We start from the raw sequence: 9,634 nt of genomic DNA on the forward strand, positions 1-9,634 counted from the left end.
CTTTGATGGCAGAATTTGTGGCGCTGGAGACGCCAATTCATTTTACCAGTATTGATGCTACCCCTCTCTCTACAGGCCTGGTACGATGGAGGACCCCAGGATTACAGTTCACGGTGGGGGTTCTCCACTCGGAAGAACTGTCTTTCCTGGTTATGGAAAAAATGTCGGTGGATGTGGTGCTTGGTATGCCCTGGTTGGCACTGCACAACCCCCAATTTGATTGGTCCACCCGGGAATTGACTCATTGGGGATCATCCTGTCATAATCACCTGTCTACCATAGCTGTGCTCCGCAGATACTGTGCTCATTCCGGAGTATTTGTCAGACTTTCAGGATGTATTCTCCAGAGAACTGTCTAAGGCTCTGCCTCCTCATAGGGAGTGGGACTGTGGTATTGATCTGATTCCCGACAGTCCCATCCCTAAGGGAGCCATTTTCAATTTGTCAGGCCGTGAGCATGAAGCCCTCAAGTCCTATATCTCGGAGGCTCTGGCCAACCGACATATCCGGCCGTCCAGGTCCCCTGCTGGGGCAGGTCTCTTCTTTGTAGAGAAGAAGGACGGGCCACTAAGGCCTTGTGTGGATTATCGGGCCTTGAATAAAATAACAGTGAAGAACCAGTGCTCCATGCCCCTAATTCCTGAGTTGTTGAATCAGGTGGTAGGGGCCCACTGGTTCTCCAAACTGGACTTGCGGGGGGCTTACAATTTAATTCGGATTAGAGAGGGAGATGAATGGAAAACGGCGTTCAACACCCCGTTAGGACACTTTGAATGTCTGGTCATGCCGTTCGGACTTTGTAACGCTCCCGCTGTGTTTCAGGGGTTTATGAACGCTGTCTTTCACGATTTCCTGGGGGTATTTATGGTCATCTATCTTGACGACATTCTGGTGTATTCTCCTGACTGGGATACACATGTGCAGCACCTGAGGTTGGTTCTGACCCGTTTGCGCGAGTATCAACTTTTTGTCAAGTCAGAGAAATGTACTTTTGGTTCTAAAAAAGTATCTTTCCTTGGTTATGTGATTTCACCCACGGAGATTCAGATGAAGTCTGATAAAGTATCGGCAATCTCCCATTGGGTCAGACCAGACAACCTTAAGGCTCTCCAGCGGTTTTTAGGTTTTGCAAATTTTTACCGCAAATTCATTAGAAACTACTCTGTTATTGCTCAACCCCTGACCGACCTGACTAAGAAGGGGGCCGACTTGGTAAAATGGTCGCCGGCAGCCCTTGAGGCCTTTAGTCAGCTAAAGAGGGCATTTACGACTGCCCCGGTGCTAATACAGCCGGACGCATGACTACCTTTTTTCATTGAGGTAGATGCGTCTGAGGTGGGGACAGGAGCAGTATTGTCGCAGGAGGTCAGTGGGAGATCTGGGTATAGTCCATACGCGTTCTTCTCGCGGAAGTTTAATTCAGCAGAACGCAACTACGACGTAGGTAACCGTGAATTACTGGCTATCAAATGGGCTTTGGAAGAGTGGCGACACCATCTTGAGGGTGCTAGACACCCAATTACCGTGTATACTGATCATAAGAATCTGGTATATCTCGCCAATGCTAAAAGACTCACAGCTCGTCAAGCCAGGTGGGCGTTGTTCTTCGCCAGGTTTAATTTCGTCGTGACATATATCCCAGAGGAGAAGAACGTGAAGGCGGACGCCCTATCACGGAGTTTCGGGGTGCCGGAAAGTGAGACTATGACTCCCGAGAATATCTTGGCACCTGGCGTGGTGGTGGCCGCTGTAGAGTCTAACTTCGTCCCCCAACTACAGAATGCCCAGCAGGACGCTCCTTCGGGGGTGCCGAAGGGCAGATGGTTTGTGCCAGAGACCTTACGTCTTCGAGTCATGGACGAATCTCACTCGTCGGTTCTCGCAGGGCATCCAGGGTTTCAGGGGACCCTGGATCTTTGTTCCAGACACTTCTGGTGGCCAGGCATGGCTCAGGAGATCCGCAACTTTGTTAGGGGATGCTCGGTCTGTGCCCGCAACAAGAGTCGACGGCGTCCTCCGGAGGGTCCCCTGAGACCGCTACTGGTTCCTTCCAGTCCATGGTCGCAGTTATCGGTAGACTTTATCACTGATCTACCAGAATCCCAGAAGTGCACCACTATCTTAATGGTGGTCGACCGGTTTTCAAAGATGGCACATTTTGTGGCGTTAAAGAAGCTACCTTCGGCAAAAGAATTTGCCAAGATTTTTGTAACAGAAATAATTCGTTTACATGGGGTTCCCCAAAATATTGTATCTGATCGCGAGGTTCAGTTTGTGTCGCAGTTTTGGCGTGCCTTCTGTAGAAACCTGGGAACGTCGCTTTCCTTCTCGTCAGCATTCCACCCGCAAACTAATGGTCAGACTGAGCGGAAGAACCAAGATTTAGTGCAATATTTATGGTTATTTGCTAGCGAAAAGGCTCATCAGTGGGCAGAGTTCCTGCCATTGGCAGAGTTTGCACTAAACAACCGCCCTTGTTCTTCCACTGGGGTATCTCCATTCTTTTGTGTATACGGTCAGCATCCTCGTTTTCTTACAGCAATACCTACTCCTTCGGTCTGTCCGGCAGCGGATGTCGCCACAGATACGCTTCGGGGAGTATGGGAAGAGGTACAGAAAAACTTGGAAGCAACGGGGACTCGTATGCAGTTGCATAGTGGGAAGAGTCTGTCTGTATCTGAACCGTACAGGGTGGGACAGAAGGTATACCTGTCTTCTAGAAATCTCAAATTGAGGGTCCCATCCTTGAAGCTAGCGCCACGTTACGTGGGTCCGTTTGTCATCACACGGGTGGTAAACCCGCTCGCCTACGAACTGGGTTTGCCAACTACATGGAGGGTACACAGGGTGTTCCATAAGTCTTTATTGAAACCTTTTGTCCCTTCAGTGAAATTCCAACCCTCATTTTAAGTGATTTTAACATCCCCACTAATGACCCCAACTCCCCATCTGCCTCTCAACTTCTATCGCTCACCTCCTCCCTTGGTCTCTCACAACTCACAGCCTCTCCCACTCACAGGGATGGAAACACTCTGGATCTGGTCTTCCTCTGTCTCTGCTTCCAACTTCGCTAACTCCATTCTCCCGCTCTCGGATCATAACCTCCTCTCTTTCTCTGTCATGCTCCCTAACATCTCTCCAGACCGACCTACCTACCGTACCTACAGGAACCTTAAGGCCATTCACACCCAGGACTTTGCTGAATCCCTACAGTCCTCCCTGTCCCCTATCTCTCTCCTCTCCTGCCCCAACCTGGCTGCCGCTCACTACAACACCGCTCTCAAACATGCCCTGGATGAAGCGGCGCCCCCCATGACCCGAGCCATCTCTAGAAGTGCTGAACGGCTGTGGAGGAAGTTGCAAACATCCGCAGACTTCCTCCACTACAAATTCATGCTCAGAACCTACAACCTCGCCCTCCACCACGCCAAACAAGTCTACTTCACCTCTCTCGTCTCCTCACTATCACACAACCCTAAACGGCTCTTTGATACTTTTTACTCCCTTCTCAGCCCAAAACCGCAGCCCCCTGTGACGGATCTCAGTGCTAAAGAGTTGTCTGCTTACTTCAAAAAGAAAATTGATGACATCCGTCAGGAAATAACTTCCCAATCCCAGACCAGCCCTGACCCTAGTCTTGTCAGCACTGCATCTAGCTCCTGCTCACCGTCTGTACTCAGACCAATGAGAGGAAGTCTCCAAATTGCTCTTCTCTGCTCACCCCACCACCTGCGCTAGCGACCCTCTCCCCTCACACCTCCTCCGATCCCTCTCCCCAGTGGTCATCTCCCATCTCACCACTATATTCAACCTCTCTCGGACCTCTGGCTTCTTTCCCTTTTCTTTCAAACACGCCATCATATCCCCACTGCTAAAGAAGCCGACTCTTGACACGACTGATGCTGCCAACTACCAACCCATCTCTAATCTCCAAACTACTAGAACGCCTGGTTTACTCCCGCCTTGTAAGCTATGTATTAGAGACCTCTCCTTGACCCCCTACAGTCTGGCTTCCGACCTTAAAACTCCACAGAAACTACCCTTACAAGGGTATCCAATGACCTACTGACAGCCAAATCGAGGGGCAATTACTCCCTACTGATCCTCCTCAACCTCTTCGCAGCATTTGACACTGTTGACCACAAACTCCTCCTCAGTATGCTTCGCTCCATCAGCCTAAAGGACACTGCTCTCTCCTGGTTCTCCTCCTACCTATCTGACCGCTCTTTCAGCGTCTCCTTTGCTGGCTCTACCTTCCCTCCTCTTCCCCTTGCTGTTGGGGTCCCCCAGGGCTCGGTCCTCGGCCCCCTCCTTTTCTCTATCTACACAGCCCCTATTGGACAAACTATCAGGAGATTTGGCCTCCAATACCACCTGTATGCTGACAACACCCAGCTATACACCTCTTCCCGTGACATTTCTGCACCTTCCCTTCTCCAAAACATCACTGACTGTCTGTCTGCTGTCTATGTCCTCTCTCTACCTAAAACTAAACCTCTCTAAAACTGACCTACTGGTGTTTCCACCCTCCACTAATCGACCTCATCCTGACATCTCCATCGCAGTGTGTGGCGCCACCATAACTCCCAGCATGCCGCTGCCTTGGGGTCATATTCGACTCTGATCTATCATTTACCCCCTACATCCAATCTCTGGCCCGAACATGTCATCTGCACCTCAAAAACATCGCAAGAATCCGCTCTTTTCTCACTGTAGGCACGCTAAAAACGCTTACTGTGGCCCTCATCCACTCCCGGCTTGATTATTGTAACTCGTTGCTGATCAGCCTCCCCTGCACCAGACTCTACCCCCTCCAATCCATCCTGAATGTGGCAGCCAGGCTCATCTTCCTGTGTAGGCACTACTCGGACGCCTTTGCCCTGTGCCGGTGACTGCACTGGCTGCCCGTTAAATACAGAATTCAATTTAAACTTGCTACCTTCATCCACAAAGCCCTCCACAGTGCAGCGCCCCCCTGTATCTCACTACCTTCATCCACAAAGCCCTCCACATCGAAGCGCCCCCCCTAATCTCAATCCATCACCCAGCCCGGGCTCTCCGCTCTTCTAATGAAACCAGACTGAGTGCCCCTTTAATTCGAACTTCTCATTCCCGCCTCCGAGACTTCTCCAGAGCAGCACCGGTCCTCTGGAACGCACTACCAAAGGCTACCCGAGCAATCCAGGACTCGCAGAACTTCAGGTGTGCTCTAAAAACGTCACATGGCCAAATGTCTGACCATTGTCTATGTGTATAGAATCCCTCACTCTCCATCTCGCCATACCCTGCACATCTCTAGCCCCATTACCTTCTGTATCCCCCCCATTACTTGTAGTATGTAAGCTGGTTGGAGCAGGACCCTCACCCCTATTGTTTCCATTACTGATTACTATGTAACTGTGGTTCTGTAATGTTTGTACTTTTGTCTTTCTGTATTCCCCCTCTCTATGTAAGCGCTGCGGGATATGTTGGCGCTATACAAATAAAGTTTATTATTATATACCCAGTTCGGGAATAAAAGTGTAATCAAAGGGGGGGGATTAGATTTGAAAGCAGTAGGGTGCTCTAAAACAGGCGTTTTTCTCTTGCACACCACAAGCGTGTGTCCCGCGCGGGGAGCACGCAGCAGTACACAATACATTGCGTACTGACAGATCCCCGTACACCACCTTGGTGTGTATGCACATGTAATACGTGCTATGTCCTATTTTTTCCTGCACATTTCACACACTGTGTGAGAGCCCTAATTGGATGCTATACTTGTCATTCATCTTCTCACTGAGGCACTCAACGTCTATATGACCAATATATTAAGCCCGTCACAGGTATAGACAATTCTAAAATACAATTCTTTATTGAATTTATATTAAAACAAAATTAGGGCCGGCACGGACTAACATAAATAAGACCTGTCATAGCAACTGTGGCTTCACCACCCAGCCCACCGCTGTTAGATAGCCTGTGTCAATGGCAGGTCCCCGTTCCTGCAGATAGTAACTATCTGTAATAAGGACTTCCTACTTAAAGGTCTAGATCTAGCATTCACAGATAAATCTATTTGCCTTCGATGACCCACAATCATTACCCCACTCCCCTTTAAGTTTTCAGAAAGGCACAAAAAATAATAAAAAGATGAGATAGATCATAACCTCCGATCTACCATCAAGGCCGGAGGCTCTATCTCTAATCTCAGCTTATAGTTGTATTAACTCGAATGACATGGACACTTGTCATTCAAGTTAATACAACTATAAGTTTAAAACTTAAACTAGTTATTGCGTCTTGCAACACAGGCCAAAAGCAATAAAAAAGGATTTGGGGGGTCAAAAGCAAAAGAAAAGTCAAAGATGCTATTGGATGCTTACAAGATGAAAATGGTGAGTTGGCTAACAATGATGTTGAGAAGGATGAACTTTTTAATTCCTATTTTGTATCTGTTTTCTCTCAGAAAGTAGATGTAACATCAACTGGTCTTCCTGGTGCTATTGTGGGAATAAAATGCAGGCTATCTGTAAGCAGAGAGATGGTGAGGGAACACTTAGCTAACGTACATGAATCCAAGTCTCAAGGTCCAGATGAATTACATCCTAGGATATTAAAGGAAGCAGCAGAGGTAATTGCTGAACCACTGGCCATAATCTGTGAAAATTCCAGGAAAACAGGAGAAGTCCCACAAGATTGGAAAAGGGCAAATGTCCCTATCTTCAAAAAAGGGGAGAAGGTGGATCCAGGAAACTACAGGCCTGTGAGCCTAACTTCTATACCGGGAAAGATCTTTGAGCAAATTATTAAACAGCATGTATGAAAGTACTTGGATGAGAATGGAGTAATTAACCAGAGCCAGCATGGGTTTGTAACAAACAAGTCATGCCAGACTAATCTAATTTCTTTCTATGACAGAATCACCGACTGGGTTGATCAGGGAAATGCGGTGGATATAGTATATCTTGACCTTAGTAAAGCATTTGACAAAGTATCTCATACCATACTTATTGATGAAATGACCAAATCTGGGATTGACAAGGCAACTGTTAGGGGGATTCACAACTGGCTGAGTGATCGTACTCAGAGTGGTCATAAATGGCTGCACATCCCAGTGGGAGAATGTATCAAGTGGGACCACAAGGCTCTGTCCTAGGCCCAGTGGTGGCCAACATTGTTATAAATGATCTGGAGGAGGGAATTGCTGGTGAACTGATCAAAATTGCCGATGACACAAAGCTAGGAGGGATAGCTAACACTAGGGCAGAGAGAGAGAGTATTCAAAAAGATCTAGAAAAGCTTGCACAGTGGGCGGCGACTAACAGAATGGTATTTAACAAGGAGAAATGCAAAGTCCTACATCTGGGCAAGAAACATGAAAAAAGCACATACAGAATGGGAGGAATTGGGCTAAGCAGCAGCAAATGTGAAAAAGACTTGGGTATACTAATAGATCATAGACTGAACACGAGTCAACAATGTGATGCAGCAGCCAAAAAGGCAAACACAATTCTGGGATGTATGAAGAGAAGCATAGAGTCTAGATCATGTGAGGTCATTATCCCCTCTACTCTTCCTAAGTCAGACCTCATCTGGAATACTGGGTCCAGTTCTGGGATGTACTAAGAGAAGCACAGAGTCTAGATCACGTGAGGTCATTATCCCCTCTACTCTTTCTTAGTCAGACCTCATCTGGAATACTGGGTCCAGTTCTGGGCACCCTACTTTAAAAAAAGACACAGACAAACTGGAGCAAGTTCAGAGAAGAGTTACCAAGATGGTGAGCGGTCTGCAAATCATGTCCTATGAGGAACGGTTAAAGGATCTGGGAATGTTTAGCAGAAGAGAAGGCTGAGAGGAGACTTAATAGTGGTCTACAAATATCTGAAGGGCTGTCACAGTGCAGAGGGATCAGCCCTATTCTCATCTGTACAAGGAAAGACTAGAAGCAATGGGATGAAACTGAGAGGGAGGAGACACGGATTAGATATTAGACAGTGAGGGGGATCCATGAGTGAAACAGGTTGCCACGGGAGGTGCTGAGTTCTCCTTCAATGGAAGTGTTCAAACAAAGGCTGGACAAATATCTGTCTGGGATGATTTAGTGGTCCTGCACTGAGCAGGGGGTTGGACCAGATGCCTCTGGAGGTCCCTTCCAACTCTACCATTCTATGATTCTATGAACAAGCCACATTACTATTCATTACAGCCTGTCATGATTTGTTACATTCAGGAAGGTGGTCCGCCATGATTGGCCACTAGCCGGTCTGCTCGCACCATAAATAAGGCTAAAACTGGGCTAGGCTCTTTAGAAAGAACACAGCGGTGACTTCACACGGTTGATGTCACTTGTTCTGTCTCCAATGATCATTGTTAATTATTTTGCACACATGAGAAAACCAACATCCTGGTAGCCTTACTGCCGATTCTAAAGTTAAAGAAGTACTCTAACAACGGTGAACCTTCTGTCCAGTCTTAGCTCCCTTGCACACTGGATCAGGTTTTCGTTATCTCCATATTTTGCGCTATTCAGCTTTTCATCAGCCTTGACTGGTCTTCGCTGTGCCTGCCTCCCCCTACCTCCCCAGTGTGATGCTGCCACCACGCTTCCCTGTAGGGATGGTATTGGGCAGGTGATGAGTGGCGCCTGGTTTCCATCCACTCTGACCAGTCTCCCCTCCCCCACCTGATGCCCCACCACCAGGCTTCACTGTAGGGATGGTATTAGGCAGGTGATGAGCGGCGCCTGGTTTCCATCCACCCTGACCGGCCACCTTCTTTCCCCCAGCATGATGCTGCCACCACCAGGCTTCACTGCAGGCATGGTACTGGGGAGGTGATGAGCAGCACCTAGTTTCCTTCCACCCTGACTGGTCTCCCCTTCCCCCCCAGCATGATGCTGCCACCACCAGGCTTCACTGTAGGGATGGTATTGGGCTGGTGATGAGCGGCGCCTGGTTTCCTCCAGGCAGAACACTCAAAGGCCAAAAAGTCCCATCTTAGTTTTATCAGAGAATCTTGTTTCTTGCAGTCCGAGGAACCTTTAGGGTCTTTTTGGAAACTCCAGGCAGCTCCTATGTGTCTTACTGAGGTGACTTCTTTCTGGTCCCTCCACCATAAAGCCCAGATTGGTGGAGGCTGCAGGGATGGTTGACCTTCTGGAAGTTTCTCCCATCTGCATACAATAACCATTGGGTTCTTAAGTCACCTTTCTCACTAAAGCGCTTTTTCTTTGATGACTTAGTTTGGGGGTCAGCGGCTCTAGGAAGAGTCCTGGTTATTCTTCCATGTAAGTATTATGGGGGCTGCTGGACTCTTGGTCACCTCTCTTACAAGACCCTTCTCCTCCTTCGTTTGGGGGTCGGTGACTTTAGGAAGAGTCCTGGTTATTCTTCCATGTAAGTATTATGGGGGCTGCTGGGCTTTTGGTCTCCTCTCTTACAAATCTCTTCTCCCCTTAGCGTGGGGGGGTCGGCAGCTCTAGGAAGAGTCCTGGTTGTTCTTCCATGTATTATGGGGGGCGCTGGGCTCTTGGGAACTTTCAGGGCAGCAGAAATGTGTTTGTAGCTTCTCCAGATCTGAGCCTCCACACAATCCTGTCTCTGAGCTCCTCATAGCTTGGTTTTGGCTCTAAGATGCATTGTGAGACCTT

The sequence above is a fragment of the Eleutherodactylus coqui genome, chromosome 1 (assembly GCF_035609145.1).
Source record: "Eleutherodactylus coqui strain aEleCoq1 chromosome 1, aEleCoq1.hap1, whole genome shotgun sequence".
NCBI lineage: Eukaryota > Metazoa > Chordata > Amphibia > Anura > Eleutherodactylidae > Eleutherodactylus > Eleutherodactylus coqui.